At 46.9% G+C, this 10044-nt stretch overlaps 1 long non-coding RNA gene across 1 annotated transcript; it reads right to left on the bottom strand.

Annotated features, from left to right (window-relative positions):
- Nucleotides 1–6292: 6292 nt before the first annotated feature.
- Nucleotides 6293–9265, bottom strand: LOC140581911 (uncharacterized). Its single transcript, XR_011984955.1, has 2 exons — nucleotides 8829–9265; nucleotides 6293–7588 (listed from the first exon to the last, which is right to left on the bottom strand). It is a non-coding gene; the product is annotated as an uncharacterized lncRNA (long non-coding RNA).
- Nucleotides 9266–10044: the final 779 nt, after the last annotated feature.

Below are 10044 nucleotides of genomic sequence, written 5' to 3'. Positions count from 1 at the left end.
ATTGTTCGAGGTCTTTCTGTATGTCCCTTTGTAATATCGCATCACAAAAAGCCGTCAGCATATAGGTGACTTGCAGAACACAAGTAAGGTGCTGAGGTTTGCACTGTAAACAGCTGAATAGGGCGGGTTGCACCGGGTTTATTTTGCTTAGGAAATGCACTGATCTCAGCTGAAATACACAGCTCACCATAACTATAGAGCTGGGTATTTACTAAAGTGAGTCAAGGTCCCTCATCCTTACCATGGCTACAATAGGGGCTGGGATTTCTCTGCTGCTGATGAGTCAAGTGCCACACAAGGCTAGAGGTATCATTTCTCGCTCCACAAACCTTTGTTATGGGTCAGCCTGCATCCTTTCTGAACACGCAACACGTTTGCTCTGAGGTCGCTGAGAGGCGTCCGGATGTTCGTTATAGCTGGACTAGCAAGGTGTCAGAGGAGGGATCCAGGAAGGTGGGGCAGAGCGGGGGGATGTATCACTGGGTAATCGGCGCGTCGGCGGATGACTGGATATCTGGAGGTCAGCCAGCCATGTGGCGGTAAATGACAGACCGCATCTTGCCTCAAGAAACATACCAATCCTGAATTGGGCTCAACTGGTCAAGTGTCTGACTGGTAATCGGAGCTGCTGGTTTGAACCCAGGCCCTCTCTACCCTAAGGAAATTCAGAAATATATCAAACGTAGGAAAAGTTTGCCCTCTGCCGCCCCCTGGAGGATGGGCTCCCCCTTTGAGTCTGGTTCCTCTCATGGTTTCTTCCTTCTAGGGAGTGTTTCCTTGCCACTGTCCCCTCTGGCTTGCTCACTGGAGGCTTTGGGCAGGGACAATGTAAAGAGCTTAGAGACAATGTAATGTTATGAAAATGTGCTGTACAAATAAAATTGAATTGAAAATAAATTTGTAAAAATTACAATTGTAAATTATTGACCAATATGAGCCACTTTCAAATATAACTTTGCGATATGGGGGCATATGGGGGGGGGGGGCATATGGACTAAGCCACCTGCACACAGTCACTGGTTTGATCCCCAGACTCTGCACATCTCCATTGGGCTCTTGAGCAGCCACCCCCGATAAATAGGCTGACTCTGCATTCAGACCTAAAGCCTCGCTCTTAACAGTGTGTCTGTGTATGTGTGTCTTAAAGCAGCATTCCAATCTACGCGTACTTTAGCAGACGGCAAATAAAGCACCATTTCATTATATGTTCATCTCTATAAAATGATTAGGGAAAAACAAAACAAATAGAAATAAATATCCAGGAGCCTGGGACCCCGCCGCCTTCCTGACGTCTATTTCAGACTGCTGACCCGGGCGGATGTTCCGGAATCGGCGGGAACCTGCCAGCGCTGTGATGTACCTCCTTGCGGTGTTCCGGCGGAATGCAGGGGATCTCCGTTTGGCGAAGACGGCCACGCATCTGGCCTGGCTGGCACGCGGGGGAGTGACGCGCACCCCTGTCACACTCCAGGCTCTTCTGCTCAAGCCTTCCTGCCCCCCCCCCCAACCCTGCCTGTCCCTCTGCGGCCCCAAGGCTCATGGGGCCCCCTGCGATCTGACCTTCCCTGACCGCCCAGCCGCACCCATAGCAGAGAGGAATCGTTGCTTGTATTTACGTGCAAGAGGTCTAGCATCTCCTCTATTCTGCTGTATGTCCTTGTAAACCCCCCCCCATCCTGTCCCACCCGAGGTTTTGTCTGGGTTTGTTCTTTCTGGAGGATTAGCGCCTGCTGACTTCACAGCTAACAACAGAAAATCGAGGCAGCGTGAGTCACAGCACACCAGTGGGTCTGGTCCCACTGCGCCCCCCCCAACCCCCCCCCCGCAGGTGTCTTCACGTTATGCTACCATTAGCTTTCTCAAAAGTAAAACAAATGGAGCAGACATATTCTAAACCATTAGGCACGGAGGGGTGGGGGTGGCGGGGGGGGGGGGATGTTGGAGTGGCTGCTTGCAGAGATTTAAGTGTGAACTGAGTGTCAGCAGTCCTGGGGGGTGGCGGACAGGGGCTGGATGGTGAAGGCTGTAACTCTGGCACCTTGGTGTGATGCAGCTCAGCTGTCCCGCGAAAAAGGGTGTGTGCGGGGGAAAGGGGGGGGGGGGCAAGTCACTGAGGAAGAGTCATCGGATGTGAGGGTGCCCCCCCTCCGGTGCTCGGGCCGCCCACGCTTTTCTCGCCATGCTTGTCCGAATCTGTGATGCCCGCCGGGGTTCAAACGGACCCCGGAGAGACAGTTTTCAAAGCTGTGTTTCCGCAGATAAAATCCAAACACGTGTCTGACCTGATCAGGTGGAGCGTTTTCCCTTATTCTAACCCCACAACCAGTGTAATTATTTACTAGGATCCACCTTTCCACCATTGACAAGAAAATAGTAACCCCCCCCCACCTGGTCGCACCATAGAGTCTGCAGCAATCCTACACCAGGCTGAAAAGCGGGATTTGGGAGACCTTTCATGTGCCTGCCGGTCTCACTCAGAGGCCGCCGGATGGAATGTGGCGGATAATGGCCCGGCAGGCCGTGACAGGCTGCGATAGGCCTGCTCTGGCCGGCACCTCGGTTTCCCTGCATCACTCCTCCGTCTGTCCTGAGCGTCTGGAGCCCCCCGGAAGCCTGGAGCGAATAGCTGTGGTGCCGCTGGGCCCCATCAGAGCATCAGGGAGGATCATGGGGAAGGCGGACCTTCCACAGGAGCCACTGGACTTAACGAGCAGAGTGGGGTATTTTTTGGGGGGGGGGGGTTGGCTGATGCGGCTGGAACTGTACTGGGGTGACAGTGGGGTGGGGGGGCAAACATGGTGGGAGACAAAGAGGGCCAGAGCTCTATAAAGGTGCAGCACAGAGCAGAGAGAGTGTGACAGGACAAACAGGACGGCTTTATGTGTGAGGAAACTAACACACACACACACACACGCACACACACATGCACACACACGCACACATGCACAAGCACATATAGGCGATTCTACTGGGGGTGCAATTGCGCCCCCTACTGGTCAGATTAAAATACTATTCAAACAGTCGAATAAAATTAAATCATATCGTTATAAGTTATATTTGAAAGTGGCTCATATTAGTCAATAATTTACAATTGTAATTTTTACAAATTTATTTTCAATTCAATTTTATTTGTACAGCGCATTTTCATAACATTACATTGTCTCTAAGCTCTTTACATTGACCCTGCCCAAAGCCTCCAGTGAGCAAGCCAGGGGGGACAGTGGCAAGGAAACACTCCCTAGAAGGAAGAAACCATGAGAGGAACCAGACTCAAAGGGGGAGCCCATCCTCCAGGGGGCGGCAGAGGGCAAATGGGCAAGATGGCAAAATTATAAGTCACACTGTCTTAATTTAAATATGAGTCTCAGTCTTATTTATCTCGATGAATAATTTGTTGGGCTCCCTCACCTGGCACTCCCTGGGGGAAGGGATCGCCAAGAGTCGCCTATGCATGCACACGCGTACGCACACGCACAGACACACACACACACGCGTACGCACAGACACACACACGCGTACGCACACGCACAGACACACACACACACATACGCACAGACACACACACGTGTACGCACACGCACAGACACACACACACGTACGCACACGCACAGACACACGCGCAGACACACACACACGCGCAGACACACATGCACACGCACAGACACACACACGCGTACGCACAGACACACACACACACGCACAGACACATACACACACACACGCGTACGCACACACACACACACATGCACACGTACAGACACACACGCGTACGCACACGCACAGACACGTACACACACGTGCAGACACGTACACACACGTGCAGACACACACACACACACAGACACACACGCGTACGCACACGCGTACACACACGCACAGACACACACGCAAGACCTGGTGACGAACGTGCCTCTTCTTTAAGCCAGCAAATTGACACCAGACGCTGCCGTCTCCGTCTCCTTGCACGTCGTCTTTTTTGCTGACACACGACACAGAGAACCACATGTGCAGCGCAAACACAAACTTTATAAATGTTAATGGATAAAGACATGTAAACACACCTCTCACGCACAGACAGCAAACACATATACGCCGATACACACAGGACAGATGCTCATGTATACACACATTTAGTTCAGACACAGGGTTTAACGGCCGAAACATGCGGAGGCGTAATCAGAATATCTAGAATGAAATAGATGAGCCTGACCACATACAAGCCAGATTGGTGATGAGCCAAGCTTGCAGATGAGACTCCTTGACTCCATGTTGACCTCAGTTCCACCCCCGTACACTCAGCGTGGCAGAGTCACCTGGCGAGGAAGAGGAAGCAGCGGTCCCAGAGGGGTCCTCGCCGGGGCAGGATGCGACGCTGGCAGGCTGGCAGGGTGTGCATGATTTGGGCAGGCCTTTCGGCTCTTTGGCTCTGCTCAGAGAGGGATGTTGACGTCAGTGATTTAAAGCTGCACACCTACTGTGAGTGCAGATTTCGCCCCCGGTTGGCATATTTTACTGGCGCATCGCTAAAACAGTACATAGGTCTAATGACCGCTCGGTACCCGGTCCCTTGACACCATAATTGGTCAGACAGGTGACATACCCTCATCTCTCAAGGCAGTGCAGTTTGGGGGGAGGAATCCCAGGAGGTACTGAAGGAAATCCTCTAGGATTTATAAAAACACCAGTTATGTGATGCTACCACCAAGGGTAGCTAAGGAATGGAAGGGATGTGGAAACTGCAAGACAAGACACATCATATAAAACCTTCCCAACTGACGACCAAACCCGACGACACCGTCCAACTTCTGGTGCAGATGTGAGGAAATGTAGCATTTTGCTATGGAAATATATCAGCCACAAAAGGCAAGGACATCAAACAATAGCAGGCATCTGAAACCATCTATGTTTCTATTAAAATTCTTGGGGTGCAAAAGAGTAGGAAAGTACTTTTGTTGAGATACTTCACATATATTAACGTTTCCCAGGAGTGTCACTAGAGATTTATGAAAAGGGGGGCTAAATCTTTACTGGGGGAGAGGGGGGAGTTGATGGAAATGGCCTATAATATTTAAACTAATTAGAGCACATTTTGCGGGGAACTAAAGAACATTTTAGCCCTAGTGCCCCCCCCTGGCGTTTCCTGTGAACACTTTTGATTACTTTTAATTGAAAGTTGGATAAAGAGGTTCCTTTAGGCTATAATATAACCTTGTGTCGGGTATCACCAGTACCTCACTATGTGCCGTCTGAGGCCTACCTGCCTTTCTTCTTGCATAAGTCTCCGCTTTGTGACCTTACAGTGAACTGCACTGCTAACATTCTTACCAGGTACGTCATCAAATGTGACCTCAGGACGCTCAGGACACCGGCCCAGGATGGAACAGCCTTGTCTTCCTTTTTTTCTAATGTCCCTGTTGGTGGAAATTTGCAGTCCTGGAACAAGCTTGGTCTGGCAGAAATTACAACCACAGAGGACCTTTTGGAGGTTAGATTTCAGAATCTGAGTGAAGTCCATGTTTTTCTGGCAGGGAATTAAAACCGGCTGTGTTTGAAATGTTAAGCAAAGAGCCACCATGTATGCTTTTAGAAAACTCCAAGAGGATTTAACTACTTTGCTTTCATTTTTTTTTCAAATCAGGTATCAGAAGAATCCATCCATCCGTGCATCGTCTACCAGCTTATCCTACTCAACACACAATCATGCAGGCAGCTTGGAGACCCCTTAAGCACATTTTTGGGCCTGGAGGAATTGCACATCACACGGGGAGAACATGCAAGCTCCACATCTTATAGAATAAGGGGAATCATTTCAAAATTATAAATCGTGGAAGTCTAAAACTTAGTGACCAAGATTTTATGACCCTGGGATGGTGTAATCTGTCGGAAAAGCTTGGAATATGAATTCCCAATTAATTCAGTTAGCGGTGGGGGTGAATATACAGTTTATAGAGAATGGATTTTTCTTGGAAGTTCTTCAAATCGACCTTAATCTCTATCGCGTAAAGCCATGCGTAATTTAGCCCAGCAGGCAAAACTAAAGGTAAGCTAAAGTTTGCCTGAAACTGCTTTAGCCTCGACTAATGATTTAATTTGATCTGTTTCATCTGTAGAACTAGGTGTAGAGAGTATGCCACCTCAAACAGTATACCATTTAAATTAATTTCTTAGCAAAAGCTTTCATTAAAATGAACATTGCAGTTTTATACACATTTACACCACCGTATTTTTCAGAATAAGCACTATTACTCAATGGCATAACAGGGATCATAACCTTAGGCTTGGAACCGGAACCTTTTTCATTTTCAATTTCTTAATTAGTGCTTTATTGAATAAAAGCATCGCTAAGCGAGGAAATCATAACGACAATAAAGTGCCAAGATTAATTATCATTAATTAACAGGTTAATACACTCCCGGGGGAAACAGGAATTTCAGAGAGATGTGTAGCAGTCAGGTTTGAGCAGTAAAGAAAATGGGGTAATTTATCAATAGTGCAAACACGCCTTTACTACTGTAAACCCCCCCCCCCCCCGTAACGTGGCCCAATGCGTCACTGAAGGTCTGATTCCAGTCACATGTTGTACTGTAGGTGTGATCCAGTAAAGGAGCATCACAGAAAGCACGTGTTAGTCGTTTATGTGTCGACTGATTGTCATGACAACGGTGGACGCTAGTGCAGCATGGTGGAACGAGAGCGAGCATCTGAAGGTGCAATCATTATTTTGTCCACTGCAGAGGTGCAAGGATTTAATTCTCATTCCTTGCCTTTCTGTCACTTCATTTTGTGCATCTGTGTTGTATATGGATGTCGTTGCACTGGATCTCATTGCAACTTATCCTAAGGTGACCATATGTCCTCTTTTTCCCCACATGTCCTCTTTTTTGGGACCTAAAAATACAGGAAATGTTGATTTTCATTTTGACATCTGCTTTCTACAGTCAGATATTTTCCGTGTGCATATATGTGTAGCTTTGATGGGCAGTGGTGGCTTGATGGTTAGGGTAGCGCACTTGTAATTGAAAGATTGCAGGTTCGAATCCCCCACCAGCAAGTCACCACTGAGGTACCCTGAGCAAGGTACCGTCCCCAAGCACTGCTCCCCGGGCGCTGAATTAGCTGCCCCCTGCTATGTCACGAAAGTCACATATGGGTCAAATGCAGAGGACACATTTCGTTGTTGGACACTGTGTGCTGTGGTGTGTTGACAATGACCACTGATCACTTAATTCTAATTCTTTCTTTGGCCCCGTTGCAAAGTAAAATACAGTCGCCCTACCTAATCCAAACGTCTTGTTTTGCTTTCTTGTGCATACTCTGTGTTGTTGGTTGGTTATTGGTCCACGTTACTACTCTCTGTTATATTAGAGGTACATTTCGTTTACTTAATTTTACTTCAATGTGTATACCAAAACAAATTCCCGGGCTGTACATGGCGAATAAAGTTGATTGTAGCTCTTTGGATATCCTGATGCTAATGCAGACAGGCCTGCAGGGGAATAGATCTTGCCGTTGTGTACGACAGGCTGCACTCATTCCATCATTGGAGACAGGCTGTTGTTAGAAGGCTTGCAGGGGAGAGCGTAAGGTCCTGCATGCAAATGGAGAATGGAAGTGTGGATCAGTCACTCAATGGGGCAGAATAGCATAGTATATGTAGCTTTTTAACTTTTGAAGATTACCAGCGCCAATGCTGCAACCCAGATAGAATTTGAATTACTGGTATTGCAGCCAGCTACCAATTTAGTCATTAAGGCTGTATTACCCTAACAATGGGGTAAAATTGGGCATTATTATTGGACTTAACATGTGTTGCATAGAAATAAGTCCCACCAAATCAGGTCAGTTAAGGGGAGTTTAGTTCAGAGGGGGGTGTTCTCAGTAATTTGACCTCACATGCACTTATCATACACAGACTTCCATGCTGTCATTCAGGAAGGAACATGTTGGAGGAAAACAGCTCTCCAACCAATCATCTGTCAATGAGTCGTTTTTAAATACATGTACGCCGGCTCTGTGATAAAAAGGCATGCCTTCCATTACCTGGATCAACATTTCTTTTACCAGGCAAAACTTTTTTTTTTCTTCCTTCCTGACAACAACAATTATTTTTTGACAGGTCTCTCAGAAGCATATTGACTACCGCAGCGGCTCTGCTGTGCGGTGTAGACAATGAATTCTAGTGCTGGCTGTCAGGCCGCTGTCGCGGATGGAGATGTGATGAGAATTTAACAGGGAAGGCTGAAGGCTGAAATTCGGGGGCGTCCGGAGGGGTGAGAGTTAAACCGGCTGACAGCTTAAAAAAAAAAACTTATTAACAGTGCAAAAAAATGGAAAATAGGACATCTTCAAAAGGACCTGGTCACGTGGATTAGAAGTGCGTAACTGTGCAAACAAACCAGAAAACCTATTTTCTGCTAATATTACAGTCATTCCACTTTGAATTTTATTAGGCCAGTTTGTGCCACCCAGGGACCGTTGGGCATGTGGAGTGGAAGTTAAGGTTGAACTTGAAATAGTCGCTGAGTTAAAAGGACACCAAGCAGATGCAGACTAAGCTCTGCTTTTAAGTGGGGAGAAACTTTTTTGCTACACGTACAAGTGCTTTGCACAGCATCTATTTTGAGGAGCAGGTCCGCAAAGAATTAAAGTTTATTTTACTTGGTGGAGGGTTTTAAATTTTGGGGACACGACCTGCTAACTTCTTTCAGAACTACCGTGCCGCGCTGATTTCCAGGAAGCTCAGCCAAATCAATTAATAACACGACTATCAAAGACATTTGTCTGGAGCGGAAATGCAAGAGCTAATCAGTCCCTCCCAGCATACTCACCCCTGCAAGGTGACATGCTTCTGGTCCAACATCTCCAAACCCCGGGACCTTCCTGTCAGGCTCGCGGGTTGACTGATCCACCACCTGTCACTGCAGCAGGATGCAACGTGTCTTTGCGGGCTGCCCGAGAACCGGCTCAGTACGTGCAATCTGGTGCCAATCCAGACAGGGGTAGGGGGTGGGAGGCTCTGCCCTTTGCCCCTCGCATGACAGGTCTTCAGGAAACCCCACGGCATCTAATCAGCTGCTTCACAAGCTCCGTTAATGAACAGCAATTAATGGACTGTTCACTACAATTCAAGCTAAATAGTTTACCTTCACTCTAGCAGATCCTTTCGTGTCATAATTAAATTACACCTCCAGCTGGAGAATGAAGGTTTTCGACTTTTTCTTCAACATTGCCCATTAATTATACTCTGCGCATCATTGCTGTCCCATAATTCTCTTTTCCACCCCCAAAGCAACCGTTCACAGTGAATACCTAATTGGCTGGTAGAAACTCGCATGGACCAATCAATGAGGTCCTGTCAGAAAACGCTGCAATAGGAGCCTCGTTTCCGCCCACTCCTGCTCAGCCTCGGCGTTATGTAAATAGCATGTCGTCTTTTCTTAGCAGCTCAGGGAAGATAACCACGAAGAAACACCACAAACATTTCTTCATTACTTTCATACTCGAGCTTGAAGTAGAAACTTTGAACAAATGTCAGTGTATTTCTCTTAATACTTCATATTTGGAGTACTTAATGGAGTACCTAATGTACTGGTGTACCTGAGGATTACTCAAGCATCGTCACATTTATTAAATGTTACCCTAATTGTTCAAAAGAAGACATATTTGTGCACAGAAAATATTTTCACAGTTTGATGTGTAATTACAGTACAACCTAAAAATATTTCAACTACTTCACTGCTCGGAACATTTACATAACCAGAAGTTGATAAAATATTTAATGGGCAACATTATTATTAATTTATAACGGATACATACAAGTTTTAAATGTGTATGTGATCTTTTTAATAGTTCAAATGCACATGTAAAAAAATCTCAACTAGAAAGATGTGGAATGAATTCAAATCCATAGTTGATGGCTTGTCCATCAGGCTGATGCACAAACTAAATTAAGTAGCTCTCAGGCCTGTTCTTCGGAGCAGGAGTGGCATTCTGGGTAGCAGCCCTTGTCCAATTATCACGGTCTTGTGTTAATGAAAGTGTGCT

The sequence above is a fragment of the Paramormyrops kingsleyae genome, chromosome 23, assembly GCF_048594095.1.
Source record: "Paramormyrops kingsleyae isolate MSU_618 chromosome 23, PKINGS_0.4, whole genome shotgun sequence".
NCBI lineage: Eukaryota > Metazoa > Chordata > Actinopteri > Osteoglossiformes > Mormyridae > Paramormyrops > Paramormyrops kingsleyae.
Note: the sequence above shows the minus strand (reverse complement) of the source record. Positions and strands in the feature narration are given on the sequence as shown.